Consider the following 16687-nt stretch of genomic DNA (forward strand, 5'->3'; position numbering starts at 1 on the left):
AGCTCCTTCCTCAGGTATCGTCTTTCTTTTATCACATTTCTATCAGGAGTCACCCAGTCTCAAGGTATCTGTCCCTCTATTCATTCTATCAACAAACTGACAATGTCTTACTCTTTTCATAAATAGCATCCCCCAAATCCACAGTTGTATCAAAATGAGATTAAAAAAAAAAAAAGACATATTAATCAAAAGGAGTACAAGAACAATACATGTTCTATTTAACTGGATAGAGAGAGATACGTACAGTCAGGATACTGACAGTTATTACATTTTTGGCTGTATGGCATCTGATAGAAAAAAATAGGAGTAAAAATACCTAGGTACAGAGCAAAATGAAAAACAAAGTGGGCCCAAAATGAAGACCAGCTCATAAACTGGTCATGGTTGGAATCCAGTATGATATGTCAGGGTTAGTAGAAACTGTATGCAATTACATGCAAAATTTTTGTGTTAATTTTCCTGGGGAGAAATTACATATAGTTCATCAACTTCTCAGAGGGAATCTATGACCCAAATAAGCTTAAAATATTGAAGGACACTCACCGACTGAAATATCAAAACCAAACCAAAAAAAACACCTCACTTTAAGTAATTAATAAAATTATTTACTATTTAGCCTATTTTAAGTGCAAATATTACATTCTATGTGTAAATATTCAAATGGTTTCATCATTAGTGAGAGTATATGATGGGTCCAGGTAAATTTTTCAAGCCCCATTCAAATCATTTCATACATGATTGAGAAAATGTGAAAATACTATTTAAAGTAGTATTTCCTAAACTTCTCTGATGATGTCAATCATTTTCTGTGCTTATACTCGAAAAAGAAAGAATCCTGGACCTCAACCCATAAATACTGAATCAAAATCTAGAGGAAGAAGCCTAGGAATTTCTTATTACTTCTTTTTTTTTTTTTTTTTAAGATTCACATTTTTTTAGAACAGTTTTAGGTTCAGAGAAAAATTGTGAGGACGGTATAGATATTTCCCATTCTTGTACCTTCTGACCTCCCTATATGCAAAGAAACAAGCCTCCCCCAATCAACATTCCCCACCAGAGTGGTACATTTTTTATAATTGATAAACTTACATTAACACATCATTGTTACTGAAAGGTCATAGTTTACGTTACAGTTCGCTCTTGGTGTGTACATTCGAAGTGTTTAGACAGACTTATAATGACATGTATCCAACATTACAGTATTAAACAGAGTAGCTTCATTGACCCCTAAACTCTCTGTGTTCCACCTTTTCATCCCTTCTCCCTGGATTGTTTTTAAAGAAGTGTCTCAGGTGATTTTTATCAACAGGAAGCATTTCATGGAAAATGTTCAAAGTTGTTGTCAATCAATGTCCTTGTTCATCACAGAAAAATTAATGGACTAACAAAAAGAAAACCAGAAACCCATGCCCTAATTTTTTTTAAAAAATGTCATCTGTTTAAAGTTATATTCTTTTCTTTGTAAAATTTTGAGTATAACTGATTCATAAATTATAATAGTTAAAAATATTTGAACTTTATTAGCACTATAACAAGTATTAGAGTTAATTTCATAATTTATATGGAACCAGATACAAAGGTTTTTTCTACCCAAACAATTTTTCCAAACTAGGTGCTAGAATCCACTTACTGAAAATATGTGAAGAACTTCATGCATGTGAGTCTAGGAATTTGATGAATTATAATGCCTAAAATATTACGAAATTATTAAAGGAATCTTAGCATAAAAAGCAAAATGTTAAAAGAAGCAGCAGGGGGTCAAGTATTCTCTCTCAAACATATTATTCCATTAAACTAATAGTTTGTTCACAAAAAGAATGTTTTCTCGATGTATTAAAACCACCCCATGGAGATTATTTGTAATGGCCATTCTAATGGGCTAGCCCAGCGAGTTTACTCTACAGTGCCAACTTTAATAAAAACATACTGGGAGAAAATTCCTTTTTAATTTTAAGTATTTAATTTTTAAAATTAATGCAATCAATTCAATTTGATAAATTTGTTTAGTATCTACTACAAGCCTGGCTCTGGGCTAGTTACTAAGGATAAAGCAATGAGTAAGGTACAATTCCTTACCCTCAAGAAACTATCCTGTTGTAGACATTTTTAAAAAATTGTTTTTCCTACTTTTAAAAATTTGGGGTAAATGAAATCAGGGATTGGCAATTTTTTTCTGTAAGAGCTGACACAGTAAATATTTTATGCTTTGTGGAACATACACTCTCTGCTATAACTATCTAGTTCTGTTGTGCAGCATGGAAGTAGCCATATACAATATGTAACCTATTGACTCAAATAAGCTGCTGGACAGATTTGGCATTTGGGCTGTAGTTTGCCAACCACTGGACTAAACAATTTGTGAATTTCACCTTTCAAATGCTTATTTAACCTCTTATCGTATCTGCCTTACAAAAATGTTTAGACCAGGAATAGTGAAAAGAAGGTATACCAAGAAGCATGGGAATTAAAATCTTATAGAAAAACCAGCCTGAGAGAAATCAAGGAAGTTGTTAAAGGAGGAAAAGCAGTGTCACCCAAACAGAAAGTGATTTATCAACAAAGGTCAAGCTCTACAAGCTACGGGAGTGTGGAATGAGATATTCAAACTGTTGAAAGACAGAAATTATCAACAAAGAATAATATATTCAGCAAAGTTATCCTTTAGATGGGAAGGGGAAATAAAGACTTTTCCAGACATACAGAAACCGAGGGAATTTACCACCACAAGACATGTATTACAGGAAATACTGAACGGAGTTATTCTACCTGAAACAAAAGGGCAAAAGGATACAAAACTATGAGTAAAATGACTAACAGACAGACAGAAGCAGGAAATTGCAACCCTTCTTCAGAATAGATTATTATACACTTAAATAAAACAAAGTTTAAAGGAGGGAGAGAGAGAGAGGGAGAGAGAGAGAGAGAGAGAGAGAGAGAGAGAGAGAGAGAGAGAGAGAGAGAGAGAGGAAGAAGAAGAAAAAGAAGGGGAAAAAAAAGAAGACCATAGTTACTGCAATTTGAAAATAAACTCACAGCGTAAATAGGGATAATTTGTGACAACCAAAACATAAAAGGTGAGGGGGTAAAGGTCTGAATTTGCAAAGGGGAATGGAGAGATAAGAAGCGTGCGGAAGAAAAAGGACTACTGTGCAGACGAAACTTTATTTTGCATAAACCTAATGGTAACTACGCACAAAAAAATCTATAACTGAGACCATAACATAAAAAAAGAGGAAACAGAGGGGGAAAAGTCAGAGAATACCACCATACTGAAATAACCATATGATTTATCTCATGTGTGGGATATAAAACTGAATGCAACAAACAAAGAAATAAACAAAACAAAAACTCACAGACACAGACAATAGTATGGTGGTTACCAGAGGAAAGGGGGGAGATAAAAAAGGGTAAAGGTGTTTAAACACATGATGACAGAAGATCTGATTTTGGACACAATGCAATATACAGACAATGTATTATAGAATTGTATACTTGAAACCTACATGATTTTATTAACCAAAATCACCCCAATAAATCCAATAAAGTGTAAAAACAGAAAAAAGTCAAGCTCTGTAGAACAAGATTGAAACTTTTAAAACATTTGTACAATACGCAACAGCACTAATAATATTATACGTAAAATAACCCACTTCTATGCAAAATCACCTTTGTAGCTCTAACTTACAGAAAAAAAATTGCTTTAAAAATCATATGTGTTAAAGAATTGGGCATAAAATAAAATTGTAATCCATAATAATTTTTTAAATTAAAAATACAAATAAGCACAATGAAAAAAAAATTAACATCCCCTCAAACACTACCAACCCAGAGACAATATTTTTTCACTGAATAATTTTTAAATGTGTTAAAAGAGCTCACTCTTCAAAAGATCCTTCTGCAGCTAAAGGATCTGAGCTTCAAGCATTCATTCACTCCTTTAGTTCACATGTGATCGCTGAATCTGCTCAAGTGGGGCACACTGCAGTGCTCAGTGCCCAAGAGCTTATCACCTTAGGAATAGTGCATGCCAGGTACTGTGTGAGGAGCTTTCTGGACATCAACCCACTGATTCCTCCCCCAAATCTGAAGACGCTGGCACTATTATTATGTCCTTGTTAGAAATGACGAATCGGAGGTACAGAAAGGTGAAGTAATTGACCATGGTCAAGCAACTCATCAGTGGCAGAATCACAGTATGAACCCAGGAATTCTGTCTCCATCATTATGCTAGAATTTTCAATGGTTTGGTGCATAACTCCTATTTATTGACTTTTGGTAAAAAATTTGAGTCCATGCTTTGGTTTCTGAGGACCACATTTTAACCATTTGGGTGTCAGAACAGTCGGTGGTTCTGAAATTTTCGGGGGACCTAAACACATTGCGAAGATAACAAGTCATACCATGTTTCCCTGAAAATAAGACCTAGCTGGGCAATCAGCAATAATGCGTCTTTTGGATCAAAAATTAATATAAGACCCGGTCTTATTTTACTATGATGTAAGACCGGGTCTTAGTTTACTACAAGACTGGGTATAATATAATATAATATAATATTGGGTCCTATATTAATTTTTGCTCCAAAAGATGCATTAGAGCTTATTTTCCAGCTAGGTCTTATTTTCGGGGAAACACGATAGATACATTCCCCAAAGGAATTCACGGAAGCACAGTGTGATGGCCCTGTAAGTGCACCACCCAGATCTTGCAGCGAGCTGCTGCCAGGAGAGGAGGTGACGGACAGCCCCAGCTGTTGTCCCCTTGGATCCATGACAGTGTTCACAACCAAACCACACTTCGCCTGTGCTGCTTGGAGCCAATAACAGAGCATGGCAAGGGTACTGGTGCCAGTGCCTTTCTGCCGAGCAAAGGATGCCTTCAAGGAGCGACTTCTTGTTGATGACTCCCCATCAGCCTGGCTGAGACTTTCTTGGAACTGTACTGTAGTTTGAGACTTTCTACACAATCCTTCCATCCCTTTCTCCCTTCACAGATACGTGTCAGGACTGCTTTGTGATCTCACTGCTGCCTTCTCCTGCTCCCTCTCCTTTCGCCTCCATAACAGGCATTTCCCCATAAATTGAGCTTGTCTAATCCTGTCTTGATGTCTGTTTCTTGGAGGACCTGAAATGATACTCACAAGGATGTTAAACACTGTACACCTTTTCAGAGGGTCAGAACTTTAGATTCACTTGTGGATCCCTTGGAATGTAAGAACCAGGTTAAGAATCTCTGCAGATGGTACAATGAGTCAAATGAGCAATAAATACTAAGTCAATATCCGCATTATTCTGCTCTCATAGTTATAAGAATTTAGTCAATGATTTAAAAAACCATATCTAATCCAAATCTAAAACAATTAACTATACTTAAATCCTGGTTTAATTATGGAAATGTATTATTTTTAAACAATTTAATGGAAAAGAGGAGAGCCACAGAAATATCACAAATGAAATTTTAAAATGTGTCTTAAAAATTGGGTTTTTGGAAAGAGCACTGGACCCTGTCATACTAAAGCCTGAGCTCAAATCCTAGCCTTTCTGGGCTTGCTGAGATATTTCCTACAAGTCACTTAACATTTCTGGCCTAAAATTGCCTTGTTTCTAAAACGAAGGGGTTGAACTATTAATAGATAATTTCTAAGAACATTTCATTTCTTAAAATTTGATCATAACGTATGTTTCTGTCTGTGGCATAATTAATAAATAGGGCCAGTGAAACAAAGTTAATTCTAAGGCAAATATAATAATATCAATAACGTTATTTCAGAAGAAACTGATGATTACATTATAATTTTATTTTAAATCCTCAAGATCTGGTCCCTGACTTCTTTTACAGTCTTATAAATTATACTCTAGCAGCACCTTCTTTCTGTTCCTGGTTCCTCCAAAGGTCAACAACTCCTCTAGGGCAGTTGCATCTGTGTGGAAAGTGGTTCTGACAGCTTTTCAAATGGCTTGCTCCTTCTCGTAGTTCAGGTCTTGGTTCAAATGTCACCACCAAAAGACCTTATGTGATTAAACTGTCCAAAATAACCCCAGTCCCATTCCCAACCATCTTTATCAGAATACCCTGTGTATTTTCTTATCAGCAGTTACCACAATTTCATTGTGTGGTTGTCCATTTGTCCCCATTAGTATAAAATCTGTATGGGGCAAACATTTTGTCTGTCTTGTTGATCTATATCCCCTAGAATGATGCATGGAATGTAGGAAGCATTAAGTAAATGTTTGTTACATGAACAAATGAATGAGCAAATGAATATATGCATGCTAAAAGAAACATACATTTTAACATTTAGAAAAGAAAAAGGAGTTCTAAAAATCATAACCCACTTAATTTTTTTTTCCAGAAAAATATTACACTTGGCTGTGTGTGTTGGTTTTCACAACTAGAGAAGACAGTAACTCAGATGTAAACCAGAAGTAGCATTAGTAGTAGCTTTGGGCTGGGTTTTTCTGTGGGAGGTCAATAGAATTGTATGCTGATCAATACCAAGATCGTGTTCTAACTAATTGAGAAAAAAGGCTTAATTTACTTAGCCTTTAATATTTGGAAATAAGAAAGTATAAAAATAACCACATGATTTCCAAAGAATTGAAAATCACAATGCTTAATAATAAACTCATGAAATAGCTGTATGAAAATTTAATTAATATAGGAAGGTTATATTAAGAATGAGTCATACAGGTTTAAAGAAATCATTCTTTTTACAAGGTAGTTCTTTAACTGAATTTGATGTCATAAAGTCCAAGGAACAGACACATTTAAAGACAACTCTAAATTTTTCATGATAAAATCATGGCTCACAAAGACCTAGCAGAAAAGGTAAATGTTTTGGAGCTTCATAAATCCTGTCTCTGGCACTAACTGAGCAATTCACTTAATTTATCTAGGCCTCCATTTTAAATTTGTAAGACAGGATTAGTAATGCATGTTTTACATTATTAGTAATACTAGTTTTGGAGATTCATGATACTGTAAAGCACCAAACCTGAGACTAGGCACATATGAAATAATAAATGGCAACTAAGCTGCACAATAAAAACATACTGACAATGTGGTCTGGAGTATGTGCATGGGAGGGGAGAGATGTCAGAACTACCTCCACAAGCCCATTTCCCTCACTAAAAACTGAATACTATTGTCCCTTTTGTGAAAATACACAACCTATTCAGTCGACAACTGACTGAAATATTTTGAAAGTAGGACTTTTTACCCCCTAGAAAGACAAGTGGCAAACAGCAACCAGGAGGTGAATCTTTTAACCACATTTTTAAAAAATTAAAAATCTATCCTCATAAGGAAAGTTTACTTGAAATTAAATTCTTCTATGCTATTACCTTCAATGCTATTATTCTCATTTTTTAAGGCTATAAATAAACTGTCGTTTAGAATATATGAAATGATGTACATTAGATAATACTTAATAAAGTGGTCAACAAAGTCCATTTAGGGTCTATCATGCTCACGATTCCATAAAAATAAAAAGAAATCATTGACGCATTCATTCATTCAACAAATATTTATATAGTGCCTATTGCTGAAGACATGAAGCTTATTTTAACGGGGGGGCAAAGTGGCAGTGACATCATTACTTTTATACAATTATATACAAAATGCATGTTTAAAGGAAAAGGAAGGCTTTCTTGAAGAGATGGCATGAGCTGAAATTTATAGATAAATAATATTAATTAACCTGGAAAAGGGTGTGAGTTGATGGCGGGAAAGAACATTCCAAACAAAGGTAATTGCATATGCTGAGATCCTATGGCAAGAAGAAAGGTGACATCTTCCAAAAACTAAAAGCCAGTGTAACTCGGGAACAGATTGAGGAGTACGGTGGTAGAGAAAGCAGAGAGCTTGGTAAATGCCAAAACATGTCGAGCCTTTTATGCCTTGTTTAGGATTAGGGTCTTTATCTTAAAATCAATGAATATCCATTGAAGAAGGTGACATGCTTAGGTCTCCATTTTGGAAAATCACTTTAGCCTGATGTATTGAGAACAGATTTGGGTGGATGATTAGAGGGGACTATACAGAGGCCAGTTAAGAGATTGCTACAGTATGTCAGATGAGAAATGATATTTATCTTGGGCTAATTCAGTGGCCATGGTGAAAAATGGATGGAATAAAAAAAATTTAAAGGCAAAACTGACAGGACTTCCTGCTGGAACAACGCATAATAAGACATATTCGGGGATGGCAGAGGAATAAGGGAAAGGAAAGAGTCCCAGTTCTCTCCCTGGCTTCTGCCAAGTACAACTAGATAAGATGGAGGTATAATTCACTGGAGGAGGGCCAGGTTTGGGGGTGAGGATTAGGGAAGGTGAGAAGATCACAATTTCATCAACTTGATTTTGAGTTGTCTTAGAGACATCCAAGCAGGTAGGAGGGTCTAGAGTATATAAGAGAGGTCTCAGCTAGAGACAGAAGGCTGAGGGTCCTTGGTGACCTTTAATGTTGTTAGAGCTGAGATGTCCCAGGGAGAGAACATGAGATAAAAAGAAAAAGGGATCTATAACTAAACCTTGACAAATTCTAAGATATAATGCCCAGGTAGAGGATGAGCCTGAAAAGGAATCTTACAAATGGCAAGAGAGGAGGGAGGAAAATCAGATAAGTATGCGTTCTAGAAGCCAGTGGAAGACAATCTTTTAAGAAGGAAGGAGCTAACGATATCCAATACATAGGTATACACACACACACGCACACACACACACACACACACACACACACACACACACACACTAAGGCAAACTGTTGAAAAGCTTTTCTAAAGAATTAAGATAGTAATAACAATAATAAGAATAACAAACCCGATTTCTGCTTCTGACCATAGTGGAGTATCAAGAACGAGGCTTACCCTTCCACAGTAAACTAGAAAACTGGACAAAATATATGAAGCCCATGTTTTCACACATTGGGGAACAGGAAGAACATGTTTGTGATCACTGAGAAAAGAGAAACAAGCTGAGTGGGGCCCGCGATTTCCTTGGCTCTCAGCCTGGAGTTATATTCTAGACCATGCAACAAGAAGGGGGTTTCTCAAGCATCAGTAAGCTTGATGAGTCAGAGATTGGCAGTCAGGGAAGCTAAATTGTGAAGCAGAGATGCAAAAAGAGGGTGTTATGCAGAAAAATCAGCTCTGTGAGTCTGCATATGTTTCTTCTTGAGTCTTTGCTGAATACTCAGAGGGGAAATAGTCCCAAATCCAAGCAAACATTAAATGAGACTATGTAAGATGAGCAGCTACTAGAGTTCACACAGGGATGGGTGATGTTTTACTTTCGACCTGCCAGAGTGGAAAGCCCTTGTTAATCATCTTGGATATTCAGTAGAGACTCCAGGAAGTTATGCCTTAGGAATAAGGCTAAATTTTTGTTTAGCGTAAAGTCTACTCAGCATTTATTCTACCAAACCTTAAAAACAAGTCATGACCTGATCCACAAATCTTCATTGCTTGCCAAACAAGGCCCAATACTAATTTAAAGTAAGACAGCAAAATCAAGACAACATAATATTCACAATCGTTAGTAGCCACTCAAAAAGCACTAGAAATACCACAAAGTAGAAAAAAGTTGACCAATAAACAGGATAAAAATTAGTACATAGTAACAGATACAGAAATGACAAAGATGATAGGATTAGTATTAACAGACTTGAAAAAAGCTCTAATAAATGCTATAAACATGCTCAAGAGTTTAAAAGAAAATAAACAAAAGAGAGCAAAATCAAACGTAATTTCTAGAGCTAAAAATATTAAAATAGAAGCTATCTAAAATGAAGCATAGTGGGGGGAAAAGACCAAAAAGGAAAACGAAAAATCAACAGAGACTCAATGGTCTGTGGAAGATCAAGAAGACTAATAAACATGTAAGTGGAGTCCTCGAAGAAAGTGAGAAACAGAAATATTTTAAGAAATAAGGGTCAAAATGTTTCCAAATTTGAAGAAAATGGTAAAACCACAGATTTGAGAATTCCAATGAACCCCTAGCATGACAAGCGTTAGTAAAACCACACCAGGGCATAATAATGAAATTGCTGAAAACCAGTCTTGAAACGAAAGTCTTAAAAGCAGCCAGAGGGATAAAAACACACATAGTATACAGAGGAACACAGATAAGAATGATCACAGATTTGTTAGAAATGATATAAATCAGAAGACAATGACACAAGACCTATAAAGTGCTAGATTAAAACAAAGAAAAACTGCAACTTGTCAACCTAAAATTCTACACACAGTGAAAATATCTTTCAAGAACAAAGGCAAAACAAAGAATTTTTTAGATAAACAAAAGCCAAAAGAGTTTGTTGCCAGGAGAACTGCAGCACAAGAAATGTTACATAAAGTTTTGCAGGAGAAAAAGAATGATACCAGATGAAAAATATATATAGTGCTGTTTACATTATATGTGGTTTAAAAAGGAATTATAACAATAGCACATAATAGGAGGAGAGAACTGAAAATATTGTGAGATAAGGATCATATATAATGGATAAACTGAGAAAATATTATTGAATATAGACTGATGAGTTAAATCCTAGAGGAATAACTATAAAATCATAATAATCTCATAGTAGCGATAAAAATAGAATACTAAAAGCTACTCAACTAGTCCAAAAGAGCAGAAAAATGCAAAGAAAATGAACAAAGACTACATGGTACAAATGAAAAACAAAGAGCAAAATGGTAGGTTTAAATCCAACTATATCGATAAGTATAGTAAAAGTAAATGATCTAAACACTATAATTAAGAGGCAGATATTGTCCCATTGATTTTAAAAAAACACAACTATCCAAAAAAATACACCTTAAATATATAGATAAATATATTTTAAAAGTATAAGAGTGGCAAAATATATACCTTCTAAAAATAAATATAAAAAATCTGGAGTGACTGTATTAATATCAGATAAGACATTGGAACATGATGTATTACCAGGGATTAGGAGGAGTTTTCTTAATGATAAAGGGGTTGGTTCTTGAGGAATAGATAATAACTCTAAAAATGTTTGAACCCAGTAATAGAATTTCATAGTACATGAAACAAAAGCAGGAATAATTGAAACAATAAATAAATCCACAATTAATGCTGGAGGACTCAAAACTCCTTTTCCAAGTAGTTGATACAAAATAGATAATCAGTTGTAAGGTTTGAACACTACAACCAACTTGACCTAATTGACATTCTTAGAACACTCCAACTAACAGTAGCAGAATAGATGTTTACTGTTAAGTGCAAATGGAAAATTAACCAAGGTAGACCACATTCTTGGTTTAAAACAGTCAGAAAATGTATAGGGTGTTAAATCATATAGAGTATGTTCTCTGACCAGACTCAAATTCTAAGCAGAATTAAATTAGAAATCAATAACAGATAAACAACTGGAAAATCCCTGCATATTGCAAAATTAACATGCTTTTAAAAACAGATTTATTGAAGTATAATTGACATGCAATACACTCCACATAAATTATACACCTTAATTTTGACATATGTAAGTACCCATGAAACCATTACCACACACAATCAAGACACTGAACATATGTATGACCCAACAAAACTTTTCTTATGCCCTTTCTCATTAGTCCCTCTGTCCCTCTCTACACTTTTACCCCTAAGAAACTACTGATCTGCATTCTGTCACTATAGATTAGTTAGCATTTTTCTAGATTTATGTAAATACAATCACAAAATATATACTTTTTGTACTTACTTTTTCATTCAGGATAATTATGTTGGCTTTTATCTATGTTATGTGTATCAACAATTCTTTCCTTGCTTTATTGAGTAGTATTCCATTGCATGTGTATACCACAATTTGTTTATATATTCATCTGTTGATGAATATTTGGGTGGTTAACATAAACAAGACACTTTTACATAATCCATGGGTCAAAGTAGAAATGACAATGGAAATTAGAAAATATTTTGAATTGAATAAAAATGAAACTACAATGAAGTGAAATTTGTGGATTACAGTTAAAGCAGGGCTCAGAGGAAAGGTGATAGCTTGAACTACTAATATTAGTGGAAGAAGAGCAAATTAAACCCAAAGTAAGCATAGAAAAAAAGAGAATTAAGAGAAAAAAACGAATTAAATAGGATTGAAGTAGCAAACTTGTTCCATAAAAGGCCAGTTAATAATTATTTTAAAGTTTGCAGACCATAGGGTCGCCGTTGCAGTTACTCAACCCACTTGTTGTAAATATGAAGGCTGCCACAGACACTGGGTAAATGAATAAGTATGGTTACGCTAAACTTTATCTAAAAAATTAGGTAGTGGCCTGGATTTGGCCACTGAGCTATAGTTTGTCAACACCTAAAGTAGAAACTAGACAACTAAAGAAAATAAATGTAGAATTTAAATAAATGTAGAATTTTGAAAAAATTGGTAAAACTCATAAACTTTTAGACTGATTAAAAAACAGGAAGAAGGTATAAATTATCATTATCAGAAATGAAAAAAGGGCCATCACTACAGACCAGATACATATTGAAAGAATAACAAGGGAATATATTATAAACAACTTTATGACAACAACAACTCAGGTTGAATGTACAAATTCCTGAATACAACAAATTATCGAAAATTACTGAAGAACAGAAATCTGAATAGCCTTACATCTATTAAATTAATTACATGAATTATTAAAAATCTTCTGAAAGACAAAATTCCAGGCCCAGAACATTCCAGGGTAAATTCTATCAATCTTTTAAGGAATAAATAATGCCAATCAGAAACAAACACCTTCAGACATTAAAAGAGAAGGGAACATATCCCAAACCTTTTTATAAGGTTGGCATTACCCTGATACCAGAACCATAAAAGAAATTACAGGAAATCTACAGACCAATGTCTCTCAGGAACAAACATAGAAAACTCCTTAATAAATAGCATACTGAATTCAAAAATATACATAGACATTTCCCCAATGATTAGTGATGTTAAGAACCTTTTCATGTACCTGTTAGCCATCTGTATGTCTTCTTTGGAAAATGGTCTATCAATTCCTCTGCCCCTTTTTAAATTGGATTTTTTATTGATCTCAATAAAAAGATCATTACATGATCTTACATGATCATGTAATATGTGACTTTTCCTCTTCTGTTAGTATTTGAAATAAATTATGCTGAAGATTATTAAAAGATAAATTCTTTGCTATGTGACATCCTATGTCTTAGGAATTTAAATTCCTGCTTTTGTTGATGTATTTCTTTGAGCTTCAAACACAAGTACTTTATTGAGTAGTATTCAATAAATACTGGAAAAAAGTACATGTATTTTTTAAAAGATATTGTTTAATATTGTTTTCTGTCCATCCTAGAAGAGTGTGAAGAAATGTGAAATATTCATTGATTTTTCTAAATCCAATATCTTCCATGTTCATCAGATATGCGCAGTACGAGTTTTATAAATGCTGCAGAATTTTGGCTTTTTACCAGTCAAAAATCTTTTCTTGTGCTTTTATTTTTTATGTGACGTATTTGTTATGCTCACGCTATAGAACATTAGGTGAATGGGACTCCTTAATCAGAATGGGTAAATACCACTTCTTTAAAAATAACTCATATTGTTAAATTTTGAGGTGGGAACTACACTTTGCACCCAAATTTAAATCTTGCTATTAGATTTGTCTGCCTTTTCCTTACTAAAAGAGCTGTTTATTTTAAAAATCTGTTTGATAAATTTAAAAGAGCTCCATTGTCAAAAACAAAAATTTGTAAAAGGTAGCACTGAAAATAAATTTAATTGCCTTTTGTTCATGAATGGCCAATTCTATTTTATAGTTTGAAAGAGCTAAGAACAGATTGCTTCCATTACATTGTTAGTAAAGAAACGTTTTCATCAATTAATATTCTTTGCTAAGAATCGTTTTTTCCAGTGCTATTTCTCAAATGGAGTGTTATATAAATAGGCCTGCCCAAAGGACAAATTTTGAGATTTTTTTTACCATCTTAAAGTATAATAATTATGGCGTGCCAGTTCAGCATTGTGACAGAAAGCAAAAAATTACATTTCAAACAGACAATTTACTTAGAGAAAAAGTTACCATATGTAGTCGTTTCTGTAAATTAAATGAAAGGCACGTTACCTGCAAATCATGCCAGTCTTCCTCTTTATCATACTTTTTGCCCAACATTTACATCCCAGAAGTCTGGAAGGGAAAGGGCAGGGAGTCGGGAATAGAGTCACAAAAGGCCCCTGAACTGTAAGAACACAGCATTCGACTCACCCAGAGCTATTCCTGTGCCTCAGCAGTACTATGTCCTCTTTCAGCCTGTGTTCAAGTGATTACATTTTATGAGGGTCAATGGAGAGAGGGATGCAATAATCTCCAACATTAATTGAGCAATTACTATGAGCCGGGGACTATCCTAAAACCTTCATCTATTTTGATTCATTTAATTCTCACACTAATGTTTGGGTAACACTGCTGTTCCTATTTTGCAGAATAGGAAACTGAGGTCCAAGATCATGCAGTTGCTGAGGGGCAGAGACCAGATGCACATCCAGGCAGTCTGGCTCCTCAGCCCATGCGTGTAACTTCTCTATTCTACTCCCTCCAGGAAGGGAGACAACTCACAGGTGGTGCTTCTCAACATACACAGAAGTGGACCTCACTCATGCTTTTTTTTTCCCAAACAGCTGTTTCCCTGTTAAGGTAAAAATAAGGTCCTGGGGAGGGAAAGGAAGGCAAGATATAAGTGAGAATTAAGAGAAGAGTCAAATTTTGAACAAAGAAAAAGGAAGTCTTTTGAAGAGAGTTTATGGAAAAATGAAAACAAAGAAGGTGATGGAAATAGACTTTAGGGCTATAGCAAAGTGATAAACATTTTCTTTCAAAAGAAAACAAAGCCAAGATTTAGAATGAGATCATTCAGTATTTCATTTTCTAAATGAATTAATCTAAACCCAGGGAAGATTTTAGTCTGATGCATTTCACAGATCAGTAAACACAGGGCCGGAGAGATTAATTGCTTTGTCTAAGACTTGAAGAAGCAAGTATCAAGGGAAGGCTAGAACCCAACCAGATATGCTGGCTGAGCTCAGTGCTCTTCCACCAACTGTATCAAACACAGTTTGTCAGCGTTTAAAACACAGAAGTGGGAGTCATTAGGGTTTTAATTCAATTCCAAGAACGTAAAAAATAACTGCACTGTATACATACTAAAGATTAAATACAAAAATATCTGAAGGTATCATCTTCTCAGTAGACAAATAATATTGTAGGAGAGCAATGTAGATAAAGTAGTCATTTATAAATGCAAGGAAGAGAATTATTGGTAGAACTGCATATTTTTTCCTCTATTGTTTTATCCTTATAAAATTTTTAAGTTGACATTATCTTAGTTTTGGAAAATTTAGTTACACACACACATATCAAACACAGTGAAATGTCTAAGTGATATTAATTCTTCTTTATTAGAGAGATTGATAAGGTTGAATGGAAAGAGTCTTAGGCTAGTAGTTATATGGTCAGTATTCATGCTGGTTTGTAATGTCTAAGGGTTTTTTTCCAGCTCTAAAATTCAATGATTTTAGAAAACTGATTGTTTAAAAAACATTGGATGAAAACATTAAATTTAAGCATATTTGACCAATGAGATTATGACATACCACCTACATAAGCCTATGAGAAAACTGTATATAGAGGCTTCAAAAAAGGGAGATATACAAGAAGTTAATAAAATGCTGAAGATTATGTTACCTATGGTAGTTCAGACTATGTTAGTTAATAAAGACATTTTTTACCTAATGGTGACAAATAGAAGGAACAAAGCAAAAAGAAAAGTTAACGTAAAGTGGAAACGAGGAGTCCTTTTCTGAGATAAATTCTTAGATACCAAACACCCTTTTGTTTACGATCAGATGTAGGTACAGTAGCATGCTCATACTAAAAGTTCGTAAGTTTACGCATTTTACATTTTTTTAAGTTTAAAAGTTAACCATTACTGTTTGTGAGAATGGAGAATTATATTAAGCCTCACTTTCATATGTGGGGCAGAGGCAGTGGAAAAATAAGTGACTTTTGCAAGGTCAAATAGTAAATCATTGAAAGCCTAGGATTTTGAAATCAGGTTTTCTATTGACCATAAAAATCCATTAATTCTGTGTGGGTAGAATTTTTTTCTTTTCTCAAATTTTCTACTTTATAGCAACTTCTTGAGTCTTCTTTTTATTGTACATTTTTTACTTACGTCTCACTTTTACATCATTTGGATGTGTCAAAAGAATACTCTGCTCAAATACCACTTGAGATTTCACTGACTTCACTCAGGTTAGATCGTGATAATGATCAGCGCCTGTGATGATGTTATGGATCGAAATGTGTCTAAAGAAATGTGTCTTATTTGAGACAAATGATCTAAGTGATCTTCAAGACAAAGAAAAGAGACAAAAAAAGGTGAAAATGTAGTCTTCAAAGATTTATTCCTACTACCTGGGGAACACAGAAGAGAAAACTTAAAAATGAACAAAAACAAACAAACCAAAATATGAAGGAAAGAACGTACATTTTATCGAAAGATATTGCAAAGCTGAGGTCTCCAAACATTCTCAAACACATACCTCTATTACTGAACATCTTTGAGCACACACCTCTAAAATTAGTGTAAATTCTTTAAGTGTAATAGTGTGCTAGCATTATGTACATGAAAAAAACACAAATATAGAAAAATCC

At 34.2% G+C, this 16687-nt stretch overlaps 1 protein-coding gene across 10 annotated transcripts in view; it reads right to left on the reverse strand.

Moving 5' to 3' along the window:
* The window catches only part of CCDC148 (coiled-coil domain containing 148), a 290765-nt gene that overhangs the window by 263834 nt on the left and 10244 nt on the right, over window positions 1-16687 (reverse strand). For 3 of the 10 annotated variants that reach the window (XM_074336774.1, XM_074336757.1, XM_074336739.1), the window contains exon 2: window positions 14099-14161. The exons of 5 other annotated variants lie outside the window; for them this stretch is intronic. The gene's annotated coding sequence lies outside the window, so the exon portion shown is untranslated. Of the gene's footprint in view, window positions 1-8816; window positions 8872-14098; window positions 14162-16205; window positions 16340-16687 lie in introns of those variants that run through there. 2 more of the 10 variants (XM_074336742.1, XM_074336752.1) reach the window with 2 other exon arrangements.

Source organism: Rhinolophus sinicus, linkage group LG01 (genome assembly GCF_036562045.2).
Source record: "Rhinolophus sinicus isolate RSC01 linkage group LG01, ASM3656204v1, whole genome shotgun sequence".
Taxonomy (NCBI): Eukaryota; Metazoa; Chordata; class Mammalia; order Chiroptera; family Rhinolophidae; genus Rhinolophus; species Rhinolophus sinicus.